General features: G+C 43.8%; 1 long non-coding RNA gene across 1 annotated transcript in view; it reads left to right on the top strand.

The window, feature by feature from the left end:
• Positions 1 to 15,175, top strand: part of LOC137351362 (uncharacterized) — a 37,876-nt gene extending 22,701 nt beyond the window's left edge. The window contains exons 2-3 of the long non-coding RNA XR_010969490.1: positions 14,080 to 14,205; positions 15,097 to 15,175. This is a non-coding gene — a long non-coding RNA (uncharacterized lncRNA). The remainder of the gene's footprint in view (positions 1 to 14,079; positions 14,206 to 15,096) is intronic.
• Positions 15,176 to 15,480: the final 305 nt, after the last annotated feature.

Raw genomic sequence — 15,480 nt, 5'->3', positions numbered from 1 at the left:
AAGAGCTCCTATAACTGGGTGACAGGAAGGGGAGGAAACAGGTGACAAGGGTTTGAGAGGTGCCAGAAGGAAAAAGAAAGGGAGATATAAGTAATGAGCTCGGGTCCTGAATAGTAGTTGAAATGTACACATTAATGGGCAAACTATTTAGTCTCATCTACTCTTTTCAAAGGTGTTTGTGGCCTGCACTACAGACCTAGGTCATTTATTTTTCTCAATAATAATTTAAAGAATAAATTAGGTGGCATGATGTAATGAGGGACAAATGGGTAAAACTACTTTTTCTCCACCTCACCTTTAATTGCAACCAGCTGCCTGTAAGACTCCCCTAATTAGTAAATACTTAGTCGTCTTGGGATTTGAACACGTGACCCTGTGGTTTGGGAGAGTCAAGCACTTGAAAACTTCAGCTATAAAGCTTCTTTAACTATAACTGAACAAAATAGCTGATGTTATTCCAGTTTGTCCAGCATGGATTAATTTGCCTTCCTGCACAATAGATAAATGAGAGGTATATTGTCTCAATAATGTTTAGAGGTGTCTGTTCACTCTATGCACTGCAAAGACACAATACACATCCATTTAGATTAGAGATACAGCACTGAAACAGGCCCTTCGGCCCACCGAGTCTGTGCAGAACATCAACCACCCATTTATACTAATCCTACACTAATCCCATATTCCTACCAAACATCCCCACCTGTCCCTATATTTCCCTACCACCTACCTATACTAGTGACAATTTATAATGGCCAATTTATCTATCAACCTGCAAGTCTTTTGGCTTGTGGGAGGAAACCAGAGCACCCAGAGAAAACCCACGCAGACACAGGGAGAACTTGCAAACTCCACACAGACAGTACCCGGAATCGAACCCGGGTCCCTGGAGCTGTGAGGCTGCGGTGCTAACCACTGCGCCGCCTGTGTAGATCTATATTGGGAAGTTATTATAGATCTCTTTATTTTCAAAATACAGTTTTAAAAAGATGAAATGTCTTTGATCATCTCAGCCAGAGGGTTAGTGGATTTGGAAAAACTTGAGCTAATTTATTTTTCAGCATTTAATGGGCATCAATACCCAACACATTTTCAGCTCTACAATGCATTTTTTTAGAAACCACAACCAGCTCCCGAGAATGAACACAGTGTTTCAAACCATAAAATAGGTAAAACGAAATGAGATAGAGACCTTCTGTGGTTGTTAGCCAATCAACTGAAACTTTTAAATAACATATAACTTTAGAATAGTAGCAAATGATTTTGGTAGCTCCTACTATCAGATAGTGTAAATCAGTGGTTGTCAAACTTTTTTGGTTAAAGGATCCTTTTCAAATGGATTAGTAATCATGGACCCCCCCACCACCCCACCGTTCACCACTGCCCCCCTCCCACCCTCCAACCCATCTAAATTGTAATATAATACTAGTAAAATGAAAGGACCTAAAAGATTTTTTTTTAACTCCCCTCTCTCGAAACAAGGCTGAATGCACCTGACACCCACCACCAGCCTTGGTATCTGTGCATTTACCTGGCATTCTTCATGCTGCTCTAAGTGCTCCTCCATGCGCGCTCCCCCTCCCATGTTGGATAGTTAGCCCACTCTGTACTGCACATGTGTCAGCCACACTCTGCTCCTGGCTCACATTAAACCTGCCTCTGGCCGCCACTCATTTGCATACTCAACTATTCAATGGGCTCCTTGGAAAATGTCTGCAGACCTCCAGGAGTCCAGGGAGCAAGTTTGAGAACCACTGACACAAGATGTGTCGAGCACTGTGTGAGCATGTACTGAGTGAGTGAGTGGATAAATGTCAAGGTCAATAAAAGGAACACACAGAGCACATTCTCTCTCATCCTCTCTTTTGCAAGTTGTACATACAGATGCAAAGTATTTTTTTAAATGAAGACCTGGAGCCTATTTTTTTTTCTTGTTCCTTCTCTTCTTTCCTGATGAGGTGTTAGCACCTCTCTGTTATCTCACTCAAATGGTCATTTGTGGGCGACTCTCAATATTGCAGACTAATTGAACATGAAGGACATGAGAACTGAATCTCCCTCTGTCCTTTAGGGTGGCGCAGTGGTTAGCACTGCAGCCTCACAGCTCCAGCGACCCGGGTTCAATTCTGGGTACTGCCTGTGTGGAGTTTGCAAGTTCCCCCTGTGTTTGTGTGGGTTTCCTCTGGATGCTCTGGTTTCCTCCCACATGCCAAAGACTTGCTGGTTGATAGGTTAATTGGCCTTTATAAATTGCCCCTAGTATAGGTAGGTGGTAGGGACAGGTGGGGATGTGGTAGTAATGTGGAATTAGTGTAGGATTAGTATAAAATGGGTGGTTGATGGTCGGCACAGACTCGGTGGGCCGAAGGGCCTGTTTCAGTGCTATATCACTAAACTAATCTGACATTCACATGTTTACACTTTCCAAAATGGATCACTGGTTAACAATTAGGAAAGGGAACCATGCACAATTTTTCCTTCCCTAGGCAAGGAGCATTGAGGCCAATTTCAGCACCAAAGATCAGACATTAAACCTGGAACTTCTTGGTCTATATGGTTTAGGACCACACTGAGCCATCGAGAGAGAGTTCACAAGATAGTTACAGATGGAGGCCATTTGACTCTTAATGCCCCTTCTCATTGTCACATCCAATTGTTTCTTATATGACTTCAATGCTTTTTCCTCCACTATTCTGTCTCGAAGTTTATTCCACATGTTGATTACTCTTTGTGTGACGATGCATTTCATGGTATCAATCTTCAAAATTACCTTTTACTCATTTGAACCCATGGCGCCTGGACCTACATCTGGAGTTTAAATTGAAGTAATTTTCCAGGTTAAATTTTTCTAGACCTTTATTGTATTCCTCTCTAAGATCACCTCTCAGATATCATCTTTCTTGGCATTCCCAGTACCATTCCTGGGAATCAGTCCCATAGCTTTAATCTTCACTCTCCCTCATGCTAGAATATCTGTCTCATTTCTTGGCAACCAGAACTGGACAAGCTGTTCAGATGTGGCCTGATCAAAGCACTAAGAAGTATGATTATTGCCTTCTCTGACTTGTGTGCTATTGTTTTAGATGTGTAGCTCAACATCCTATTAGCTTTGTTCAAAGCTGCTCTGCATTGGTTGGACCCACTTGGCTGTTGAATGCACAATTGCTTCTAGGTATCTCACAGTTTCATCCTTATCTGTTTCAGCACTGTTCATTAAGTATGTGGACTTGTCTATTTTCCTTACTTGCTGCTGGCAATGTTTGCTGATAGGCTGGAGGTCATGCGGGCCATAGTTAGGACTACCGGTAAAATGGCATGGATGGTCTGATGGCATCACAAACGCAGCACTTCCAATTAGATTAGGCCCCTTGTTCCTATTAAATGGGTGGCCTTCCAATACCTGAAGTAGTAAGTAGAAGCTTTTTGGGGGGTGGGGTGGAAACAATGTCAGGAACACAGTGGAAATCTCCCCTGCCCCGTCCTGGCCATTTAAAAAATTTATTTTTATTTTAGAGATACAGCACTGAAACAGGCCCTTCGAGTCTGTGCCGATCAACAACCACCCATTTATACTAACCCTGCCGTAATCCCATATTCCCTACCACCTACCTACACTAGGGGCAATTTACAACAGTCAATTTACCTATCACCTACAAGTCTTCGGCTGTGGGAGGAAACCGGAGCACCCGGCGAAAACCCACACAGTCACAGGGAGAACTTGCAAACTCCGCACAGGCAGTATCCAGAATTGAACCTAGGTTCCTGGAGCTGTAAGGCTGTGGTGCTAACCACTGTGCCACTATGCCACCCATCTTACCCCCACCCACACCATTACCACCAGGCCGCATGAGGTCTAAAATCAACCCTTGAATTTTTGATTCTACTAGACAACACACACACACACACACACAAAACTTCTCCTGTGTAGTTAGTACATTGAAATACAGTTAGATCATTTGATATAAAACAGTCAAGAGAATTCAGAATAAAAATAACCAAAATACTCTCAGCTGAGGAGTGTCCAAGCTTTCTATCTTTGTGGGCTGCTTCAGGCCTTGAGGAACACAAAGAAAGCTCCAACTGTGTTTCCATACTGTCGACACAAGCAGACCTCGGTGTTCTGATTTAAGATTTATCCACCAATGAGGCAACTGTGCTGACACCAGCTCCTTCCAAATTCCAACAGAACAAGCTAATGTGTAAGAATTAAAATTGAAAGTCAATCTCAGTTGCCTGAACTTCGTGTGTGTTGGATTGCCAGGGTTCATAATCTGTAGATCCCAGCCTTAAATTCAAGAAAAATAATCAAAGCCCTTTCAATGAAAGTCAGCCTTTTATTTTAGATATTAACTTGCTCTGAATACTGCATCTATTCCTATGTTGTAGAACATGACAACACAGCAGACCATAATTATAACAGCTAGGCTTAGGTGAACATTTGCAAAATCCCCCTTTTATTGTGAGCCAAAATCTTTGCATCGGATCATGTAACACCCTCTCATTATCATTTAAGTTAATTAATTTGACACATTCATAGACCCTATATTTCTATCACAATTACAAAAACAATCATTCATTCCCTCTTTCATCTGTTCCATACAGAAAGTATGAGCTTTGATGCTTGTGACTTCATGCAATGTTTCAGATAATATATTCGGGATTTTCTATTTTATTCTTGCTTACTTTTTGCTTTTTAAAAATTAATACATCTTGTTATTGTAGAGTGATTCCAGGCTGGATGGAACCTGAATATTGTTTCAAAGTAAATTAAACCTAGATGACAGACCTTACTTGATCCCTGTCATACTGGGATTTTTCAATGCAGAGAATGTAGACTGTATCATCGGTAAGAATTCTCGTGGTAATTTTTATTGATAGAAATATTTTCGACGGTGTGCAGTTCAGATACAATGAATGCATTTTAAGATTTTTATCAAGAAAAAGGTTGGTTTGCACTGCTATCTTCTGAAGCTAATTACATTTCACACTTGTGAGACATTTTCTGAGTGGCATATATCCAATAAATGGAGCTCATGAAATTATTTAACTTAAATAATTCACATTGTGAATATTACATGCTCTATAGAATGCTGCTGACAATTACTCCCAAAAATATTCATTGCTGAGCATGGGACTTTGTTCCCTCTCATGTCGTCCGGAAAATCAATTGCCGACCTGCCATTGAGCACTCTCCTCAGAGCAGAACATACTGATAAGCTTCTACATTCTTCTTTGGCCTCCTTGTCTCGAGAGAGAATGAGTAAGCGCCTAGAGGTGGTCAGTGGTTTGTGAAGCAGCGCCTGGAGTGGCTATAAAGGCCAATTCTAAAGTGACAGACTCTTCCACAGGCGCTGCAGATAAAATTGTTTGTCGGGGCTGTTACACATTTGGCTCTCCCCTTGCGCTTCTGCCTTTTTTTCCCGCCAACTGCTAAGTCTCTTCGACTCTCCACTCTTTAGCCCCACCTTTATGGCTGTCTGCCAGCTCTGGCGATCACTGGCAATGGACTCCCACGACTTGTGATCAATGTCACAGGACTTCATGTCGCGTTTGCAGATGTCTTTAAAGCAGAGACATGGACAGCCGGTGGATCTGATACCAGTGATGAGCTCGCAGTACAATGCGTCCTTGGGGATCCTGCCATCTTCCATGTGGCTCATATGGCCAAGCCATCTCAAGCGCTGCCGGCTCAGTAGGGTGTATATGCTGTGGATGTTGGCCGCCTCGAGCACTTCTGCGTTGGAGATACAGTCCTGCCACCTGATGCCAAAGATTCTCCGGAGGCAGCGAAGATGGAATGAGTTGACATGTCGCTCGTGGCTGACATGCGTTGTCCAGGCCTTGCTGCCGTAGAGCAAGGTACTGAGGACACAGGCTTTAAACACTCGGACTTTTGTGTTCCGTGTCAGTGCGCCATTTTTCCCACACCCTCTTGGCCAGTCTGGACATAGCAGTGGACACCTTTCCCATGCGCTTGTTGATTTCTGCATCGAGGGACAGGTTACTGGTGATAGTTGAACCTAGGTAGGTGAACTCTTGAACCACTACCAGAGCGTGGTCGCCAATATTGATGGATGGAGCATTTCTGACGAACTGTCCCTTGATGTTCATTTTCTTGAGGCTGATGGTTAGGCCAAATTCATCGCAGGCAGCCGCAATCCTGTCGATGAGTCTCTGCAGACACTCTTCTATGCAGGATGTTAATGCAGCATCATCAGCAAAGAGGAGTTCCCTGATGAGGACTTTCCGTACTTTGGTCTTCGCTCTTAGACGGGCAAGGTTGAACAACCTGCCATCTGATCTTGTGTGGAGGAAGATTCCTTCTTCTGCAGACTTGAACGCATGTGAGAGCAGCAGGGAGAAGAAAATCCCAAACAGTGTAGGTGTGAGAACACAGCCCTGTTTCACACCACTCAGGATAGGAAAGGTGTCTGATGAGGTGCCGCTATGCTGAATTGTGCCTTTCATATTGTCATGGAATGAGGTGATGATACTTAGTAGCTTTGGTGGACATCCGATCTTTGCTAGTAGTCTGAAGATACCACGTCTGCTGACGAGGTCAAAGGCTTTGGTGAGATCTATGACAGCAATGTAGAGGGGCATCTATTGTTTGCGGCATTTCTCCTGTAGCTGGCGAAGGGAGAACAGCATGTCAATGGTAGATCTCTCTCCTCGAAAGCCGAGTACCGAGCCTGCTATATGCTCAGCACTCCATGAACTGCTTTGCCTGTGCCGGGATGAGGGAGCAGTACCACAGGACGTGCGCAATGCCAATATCATCACTCTCTACAAGAACAAGGGTGACCACTGTGACTGCAACATTTACCGTGGAATCTCCTTGCTCAGCATAGTGGGGAAAGTCTTCGCTCGAGTCATTTTAAACAGACTCCAGAAGCTGGCTGAGCGTGTCTACCCTGACGCACAGTGCGGCTTTCGAGCAGAGAGATACACCATTGACATGCTGTTCTCCCTTCACCAGCTACAGGAGAAATGCCGCGAACAACAGATGCCCCTCTACGTTGTTTTCATAGATCTCACCAAAGCCTACATTGCACAATTCCGTATTTTCTATAAAATGAGAATGCTCTCCCCTATCCTATTCCGGGGGTATTTTTCGTTCATGTTGCTGGGGTTGCTTTTCTCATTTAGTTGCAGTATCTCATAATACTTAACAAGTGGTTTTAAAGTAGTATACCAGTCCTTTAGTTTGCTTTCTGTTGCTGTAGACTTCAGGGTTTTTAGATAGATATGCCAACTGAGAATGTTTACTTCATGGGTGTCGTTTGCATTTGTGTGGGCACTGCACCAGTGTAAAGACTGGAGAAAGATGCTTGGGCCAGGCATGAACTTCCCACTCCCGGCTCCAGGTCCAGGAGAAATTCCTGGGAATTTATAGCCTGCCAGCATCGTAACTAATTCCAAATGGACACCACAATTGTACATTGGGAGAATTGTTGCTGTTCTGGTAAGGGGTAGCTGAGAGAACACAACAAAGCCTGCCAGGGCAATATGGTTCACTACTACCAGCCATATGCATCTGGTAATCAATTTCCATGAGCGAGAACTACAATTAGGCTTGACCACTCAGCCATCAATTGTTTTCATCTGTCCTTGGCCTTTACAATTGTTGCATGAAGGTTGCTACAGGTAAAACTCTGAGGGTTTATCTCTGGCTGAAGGGGTTAGAATTGCTTGGCTGGTATCTGTCAAGCAGTCTGTTTATTTGAAACCTATTTGTCATTGACCGCTTGATTTAATGGTGAAGGATATCTTTTTGATTTTACTTGTCTCAGCGCAAACTTCAAAGTGAAGAGAGAAGAATAACAGGCAACAGCAATAATTCTTTGATGCATCCTTACCTTGCTATGTAACTAATAATTCTTTGCAAATGCTCTGTGAATATCCCATCTCATAGAAAAATCTCTATCACAGATATTTGGCCTAAACTAAGGAGGCTAAATCAGCTAGCCCCCAAAATCGGGCATGGGGATCGCATATGTGCGTTCAAAGAGATGCAGGCTGCACACAAACTTCATGCTGCTGCTAATTCTTGCTCCCTGTGTGGACGAGAGCAGGGACTGTAGGGAGAATGAGCAATCTGACCGTAGCACCATGGTACAGGGAGCCATTCAAGTGGGGGCAGAAAAGAGAAATGTAGTCGTAATCGGGGATAGTATAGTTAGGGGCATAGACACTGTTCTCTGTGGCCTGGATTGAGAGTCCTGAATGCTGTGCTGCCTACCTGGTGCCAGGGTTCAGGATATCTCATCTGGGCTGCAGAGGAACTTGGAGTGGGAGGGGAAAGATCCAGTTGTCGTGGTCTACGTAGGTACCAACGATATAGGTAGAACGAGGATAGAGGTTCTGCTGACGGAATATGAACAGCTAGGGGCTAAAGTAAAAAGCAGAACCAAAAAGGTAATAATCTTCGGATTACTACCTGAGCCACGTGCTAATTGGCACAGGGTCAATAAGATTAAAGAGGCAAATGCATGACTCAAAGATTGGTGTGGGAGAAATGGGTTTGAATTCATGGGACATTGGCAACAGTACTGGGGAAGGAGGGAGCTGTTCCGATGGGACGGGCTCCACCTGAATCATGCTGGGACCAGATCGCATAACTAGGGCTGTAGATAGGGCTTTAAACTAAATAGTGGGGGTGGGGGAGGTGGTGGGGAGGGTTCAGTTTCATGGAAAATTATGAAGTCAAAGTTAAAGGAGAAGGTAGGAGTGCAGGTTAGTGATGAGGCTGATTGTTACCAGAAAATAAAAGGAAGGGACAGAACGTGTGAATGTCATATTGCACCAAGGAATTGTACAAGACTAGCGAAATTTGATAATAGAACAAACATAAAGGCTTTGTATCTGAATGCATGAAGTATTTGGAATAAAATAAATGAGTTAACAGCGCAAATGGAGACGAATGGGTATGATTTAGTGGCGATTACTGAGACGTGGTTGCAGGGAAACCAGGTTTGGGAACTGAATATCAAGGGTACTCAGTATTTCGGAAGGATAGGCAGGAAGGAAAAAGAGGAGGTGTAGCTTTGTTAGTAAAGGAAGAGATCAGTGCTTTAGTGAAAAACTATATAGGCACTGGAGATCAAGACGTAGAATCAGTCGGGATAGAAGTAAGAAATAGCAAAAGAAAGAAGTGCCTAGTGGGAGTAATCTAAAGGTCCCCAAACAGTAGTTCCACAGTGGGGCACGGTATAAACCAGGAAATACTGGGGGCTTGTAAGAAAGGTACGGCAATCATTATGGGTGATTTTAATATGCATTTAGACTAGATTAATAAAATTGGCAAAGGTAGCCTCGAGGGAGAGTTTATTGAATGTATTAGAGATTGTTTTTTGGAGCAATATGTTGTGGAACCAACCAGGGAGCAGGCTATTCTGGATTTGGTATTGTGTAATGAGGTGGGATTAATGAATGATCTCATAGTTAAGGATCCTCTAGGAAAGAGTGATCTAGCATGCTCGAATTTCAAATTTAGTTTGAGGGCAAGAAACTGGAGTCACACACTAGCGTTCTGGATTAAAACAAAGGTAATTACATAGGCATGAGGACAGATTTAATTTAGTTTAGTTTAGAGATACAGCACTGAAACAGGCCCTTCGGCCCACCGAGTCTGTGCCGACCATCAACCACCCATTTATACTAATCCTACACTAATCCCATATTCCTACCACATCCCCACCTGTCCCTATATTTCCCTACCACCTAACTATACTAGGGACAATTTATAATGGCCAATTTACCTACCAACCTGCAAGTCTTTTGGCTTGTGGGAGGAAACCGGAGCACCCGGAGAAAACCCACGCAGACACAGGGAGAACTTGCAAACTCCACACAGGCAGTACCCAGAATTGAACCCGGGTCGCTGGAGCTGTGAGGCTGCGGTGCTAACCACTGCGCCACTGTGCCGCCTCTAGTGGACTGGGCAGGAAGACTAAAAGATAGGACAGTTGATGAGCAGTGGCAGATGTTTAAGGAGATATTCAATTCCTCCCGACTAAAATTATTCCAGAGAGGATGAAAGATTCTAAGGGGGGAGAAAACATCCATGGCTAAGCAAGGAAGTTAAGGATAACATAAAGACAAAAACTAAGGCATACCATATTGTAAAGGCCAGTGGCAGGCTGGAAGATTGGGAAACTTTTAAAGATCAACAAAGGGTTACTAAAAAAGTAATAAAAAGAGCAAAGTCAAGTTATGAAAGAAAACTAGCGCAAAATATAAAAACGGATAGCAAAAGCTTCTATAAGTATATAAAAGGGAAGAGAGTAGCTAAAGTGAATGTTGGTCCCTTGGAGGAAGAGACTGGGGAGTTGATAGAGCGGTACACAGAAATGGCGAGACACTAAATCAGTATTTTGACTTGGTTTTCACGGTGGAGGACACTAGTACCATCCCAATAGTAACAGATAATGCAGAGGTTATAGTAAGAGAGGAACTTAGAAAATCATCATCACTAGGGAAAAAGTACTGAGCAAACTATTGGGATTGAAGGCAGACAAGTCCCCAGGGCCTGATGGCCGACATCCTAGGGTCTTAAAGGTAGTGGCAGCGGAGATAGTGGATCCATTGATTATAATATTCCAAAATTCCCTGGATGCGGGAAAGGTTCCAGTGGATTGGAAAAAAGCTAATGTAATGCCCTTATTCAAAAAGCGAAGGAGGCAGACAATAGGAAACTATAGACCAGTTAGTTTAACATCTGTCGATGGAAAATTGTTAGAATCCATTATTAAGGAAGTAATAACAGGACATTTAGAAAGTCAAAACGCCATCCATCAGAGTCAGCATGGTTTTATGAAGGGTAAAGCGTGTTTGACTAATTTGCTAGAGTTCTTCGAAGATGTGACAAGGAAAGTGGATAATGGGGATCCTGTAGATGTAGTATATCTGGACTTCCAGAAGGCATTTGATAAGATGCCGCACAAAAGGTTAATACACAAGGTAGGCTCATATGGGGTTAGGGGAAATTTATTAGCTTGGATAGAGGATTGGCTAACCAACAGAAAACAGAAAGTCGGGATAAATGGGTCTTTTTCTGGTTGGCAAGATGTAACTAGTGGGGTGCCACAGAGTTCGGTCCTTGGGCCCCAACTATTTAATCTATATCAATGACTTGGATGCAGGGATAGAAGGTACTATAGCCAAATTTGCAGATGACACTAAAATAGTTGGTTTAGTAAGTTGCAATAAAGAAATAAGAAATTTACAAATGGATATGGATAGGTTAGGTGAATGGGCCAAAATCTGGCAGATGGAGTTTAACGAGAATAAGTGTGAGGTTATTCATTTTGGTCAGAAGAATAGAAAGGCAAATTACTATCTAAATGGAGGGAAATTTCAGAGTGCTTCGGTGCAGAGGGATCTGGGTGTCCTCATGCATGAATCACAGAGAACTAGTTGCAGGTACAGCAGGAAATAAGGAAGGCAAATGGAATTTTGGCACTTATTGCTAAAGGAATAGAATATAAAAGTAGGGAAGTGTTGCTGCAACAGTACAAGGCATTAGTGAGACCACACCTGGAGTATTGCATACAGTTTTGGTCCCCTTACTTGAAGAGGGATGTAGTTGCATTGGAGGCAATTCAGAGGAGGTTCACTAGATTGATTCCAGGGATGAGGGGTTTGTCTTATGAAGAGAGATTGAGCAGTTTAGGCCTTTACACTCTAGAGTTTAGAAGAATGAGAGGAGATCTAATTGAGGTATTTAAGATGATTAAGGGGATTGACAACGTAGACATAGAGAGGATGTTTCCTCTTGTGGGGCAATCTAGAATGAGAAATCATAGTTTTAGGATAAGGGGTAGCAGATTTAAAACAGAGATGAGGAGAAATTACTTCTCTCAAAGGGTCCTGAGTCTGTGGAATTCACTACCCCAGAGTGCAGTGGATGCCACAACATTGAATAAATTTAAGGAGGAGATAGACAGATTTTTAATTAGTAATGGGTTGAAGGGTTATGGAGAATGGGCAGCTGAGTAGCTGCGCATCTCAGCAGGGGGCATACGTTCAGGTAAGGTTAACACCACTTAAAGCTAGCCTGCACTACTTAAAGCCAGACTGCACCTCTTAAAGGCAAAGTCCATTCTGCTGCAGCAAGGAATTAAACCACTTGGAGAAGGATAGAAGAAGCAACAGAAATGGCACATGTCAGAGAGTGTGCCCCTCGGTTTTTGGATGCCGTGCTGGAGGTCTTGGTGCAGGAAGTGGACAGGAGGAGAGAGGTTCTCTTCCCTCAGGGGGCTAGGAGACCCTCCATACAATTGGTGAGAAGGCAGTGGGAGCAGATGGCTGTGGTGGTCAATATCAGCAGGCTAGCGCCGAGGACCTGGATGCAGTGGCTTCAGACGTTTAATGACTTCACACGAGTGACCAAGGTCAGTGAATGCATCCTTACATGTCATATCTGACCAACTGCATCACTAGCCTCACACACTGCTCCATTCATCACACCCCCATCACTCGCCTGCAAACACTTTATATCAACCATGACTGCAATCTCACTTTCATATGCTTCACCTCACCCGCACACACTTAGCATTGCTGGAAGCCTCACAGCTTGCACACACTGTCAGCTATTAAACTGTGGCAGGCATATCATCCAAACACATGGCACGACACACACTGATACACTTCCCTCTCTTTTCCAGGAGAAGGTGGCCCTAATAGATGGCAGCAAAAACTAAGTAGCATGGTGAGGGAAGGAGCAGGCACAGCTGCACATGCTGAATCCCATGGAGTGTTAAATTCCAGAAAGCTTGTTGTGGAAGAATAATGCTGGAGCCTATCTTTACTCAGTTTCACATTTATTGTACAGTGTAAAAGGATTACAAACATGTAGCTCCTCACTCAAACCCTCCACCAGTCTCAGTAAAAGTCTCCCTATAAGTGCTCTAGTAAGACACCAGTTAACATCCTCCACCTGCATATAATTAAACAATTGATACACAATTAACATGGAGGAGACGGTGCTGGGAACAATTGAAGCAGCAGACATGAAAACTGTGGTCAGCAGCGTCATTGAAGCCAACGTGGATGATAGTATTTTCCTGCCTAATGCACCTTCTCAAATCCCACTGCACCTTCATTCTGCAATCTGTACAATGATTTAGATTTAGATTTAGAGATACAGCACTGAAACAGGCCCTTCGGCCCACCGAGTCTGTGCCGACCATCAACCACCCATTTATACTAATCCTACATTAATCCCATATTCCTACCACATCCCCACCTGTCCCTATATTTCCCTACCACATACCTATACTAGGGGCTATTTATAATGGCCAATTTACCTACCAACCTGCAAGTCTTTTGGCTTGTGGGAGGAAACCGGAGCACCCGGAGAAAACCCACGCAGACACAGGGAGAACTTGCAAACTCCACACAGGCAGTACCCAGAATTGAACCCGGGTCGCTGGAGCTGTGAGGCTGTGGTGCTAACCACTGCGCCACTGTGCCACCCTTTAGGAAAGATGTGAGGGCATTGGAGAGAGTACAGAAAAGATTCACGAGACTGGTTCCAGGGATGAGGAACTTCAGTTATGAAGATAGATTAGAGAAGTTAGGACTGTTTTCCTTGGAGAAGAGAAGGCTGAGAGGTGATTTGATAGAGGTATTCAAAATCATGAGGGGTCTGGATAGAGCAGATAGAGAGAAACTGTTCCCACTCATGAAGGATTGAGAATGAGAGGGCACAGATTTAAAATTGCTAAGAGAAGCAAAAGCGACATGAGGAAAAGCTTTTTCATGCAGCGAGTGGTTCAGATCTGGAATGCACTGCCTGAGAATGTGGTGGAGGCAGGTTCAATTGAAGCATTCAAAAGGGAATTAGACTGTTATATGAGAAGGAAGAATGTGCAGGGTTACGGGGAGAAGATGGGGGAATGGCACTAAGTGAATTGCTCCTTCAGAGAGCTGGTGTGGACACAATGGTCTGAATGGCATCCTTCTGCGCTGTAACAATTATGTGATTCTATGTACAAGCTGCAGATGATGTAACCATGCAGCTCTTGCTTTTCCCATTTCCCTCACCCCAATCCTGTCTTTTTACATTTATTTTTTCAGTTACCCAAGAACTGCCTCCTAGCCAGCCAGTGGTGCGGGAGGCTAAAGGCCTCGAGGGAGAGGAGACTGAGAAAGAAGAAACAACGTCACTCGATCTGACACTTGCAGCCACCAACTCAAATACTGGTACTGCACGACTCTTAGAGGGTAACATAGAAGTGAGATCTGTGTATGGCGCAAGTGGGCTGCAGTCAGGCCAGGGGGAAAGGATTGTGAGGGTGCCAGCTTCTCAGAGGGCGAACCACACACACACAGCTTCTGCTGCAGCCGACTCAGATGAGGGCTTCAGTGGAGTGGCCGATAGAAGAAGACTGATGGGTATGCATACAGAAATGCTTGGTGCATGGGCAGGCTTGTCAAGGAGCATGGAGGAGTTCAGCTCCAACTTGGCACAAGGCTTTGTGCAGAGCTTGGCACCCATCCTTGCCACGGTGAAAGTGATGGCCAACTCCATGTGGACCCAACGGTGATGCAGTATCTCATGGCTAATGTCTCAGCTGGCATTGCAGCACACTTGGAAGCCACGCTACAGTGCTGCAGTGGAAGCTCAGACTGAGCTCATGAAATCTCAGTCATCACGCAGGCACAGACTGCTGCCATCATGTGGATACCAGTACTCAAAAAGGTTTGCAGGGTGTCACAGCAGTCCAGCAACCTGTGCTCCAGCAGATTACTAGGATTGCTGAGCCACTAGCCTGGGGGAGTGGCAATGCCTCCTTAGAGCGTGAACCTGTTGCCCACTACCATGCCCTTGCTGTTGTTATGAAAGTGCTTCCACTTTTTAATTTTTTTTTGAGGACTTATGTTTAAAACTGGAAAGATTCCATGGATGTATTTTTTTACAAGGGTCACTGAGAGGTCTTGTTTGAAAACAGCTTTTACTGGAAATCACATGTCTTAAGTTCAATAAACAACAGAAACCTTGGTGACCTGGGGAGATGTTTACAGAGAAGTGATGTGTCACGATTTATAGTGGTTAGGAGGTTCTGACTTGCTGTTTGAATTTTTGCTTTTAAGATATTGTTTTGGTTCAGTTGGGGGATAGACTGTGTTGAAAGCAGTTGGAGTTCAGCCTGCCAAGAGAAAATCACCCAGCTCATCTCTTTCCTCCTGTCTCTGCAAAACTCTGCAAAGATCTGTTTGTTAATGCTTTGCTTTGTTACTGGATAAGTCCTGTTTTATAATAAACTGATAATTTTGCTGTTTATTAAAGAAACCTGGTTAGTGTATTTTATTCAGGGATAAACAGACGAGTATATGATAGATTATAGACATATATTATATATATGTTATAGATATATATGATAGAATATATGGTCTATGGCAGCGAGGCCTGGACAACGCATGTCAGCCAAGAGCGACGTCTCGATTCATTCCATCTTTGCTGCCTCTGGAGAATCC

Source organism: Heterodontus francisci, chromosome 36, assembly GCF_036365525.1.
Source record: "Heterodontus francisci isolate sHetFra1 chromosome 36, sHetFra1.hap1, whole genome shotgun sequence".
NCBI lineage: Eukaryota > Metazoa > Chordata > Chondrichthyes > Heterodontiformes > Heterodontidae > Heterodontus > Heterodontus francisci.
The sequence above is the reverse complement of the archived record's forward strand: the minus strand, read 5'-3'. Positions and strand labels throughout refer to the sequence as shown.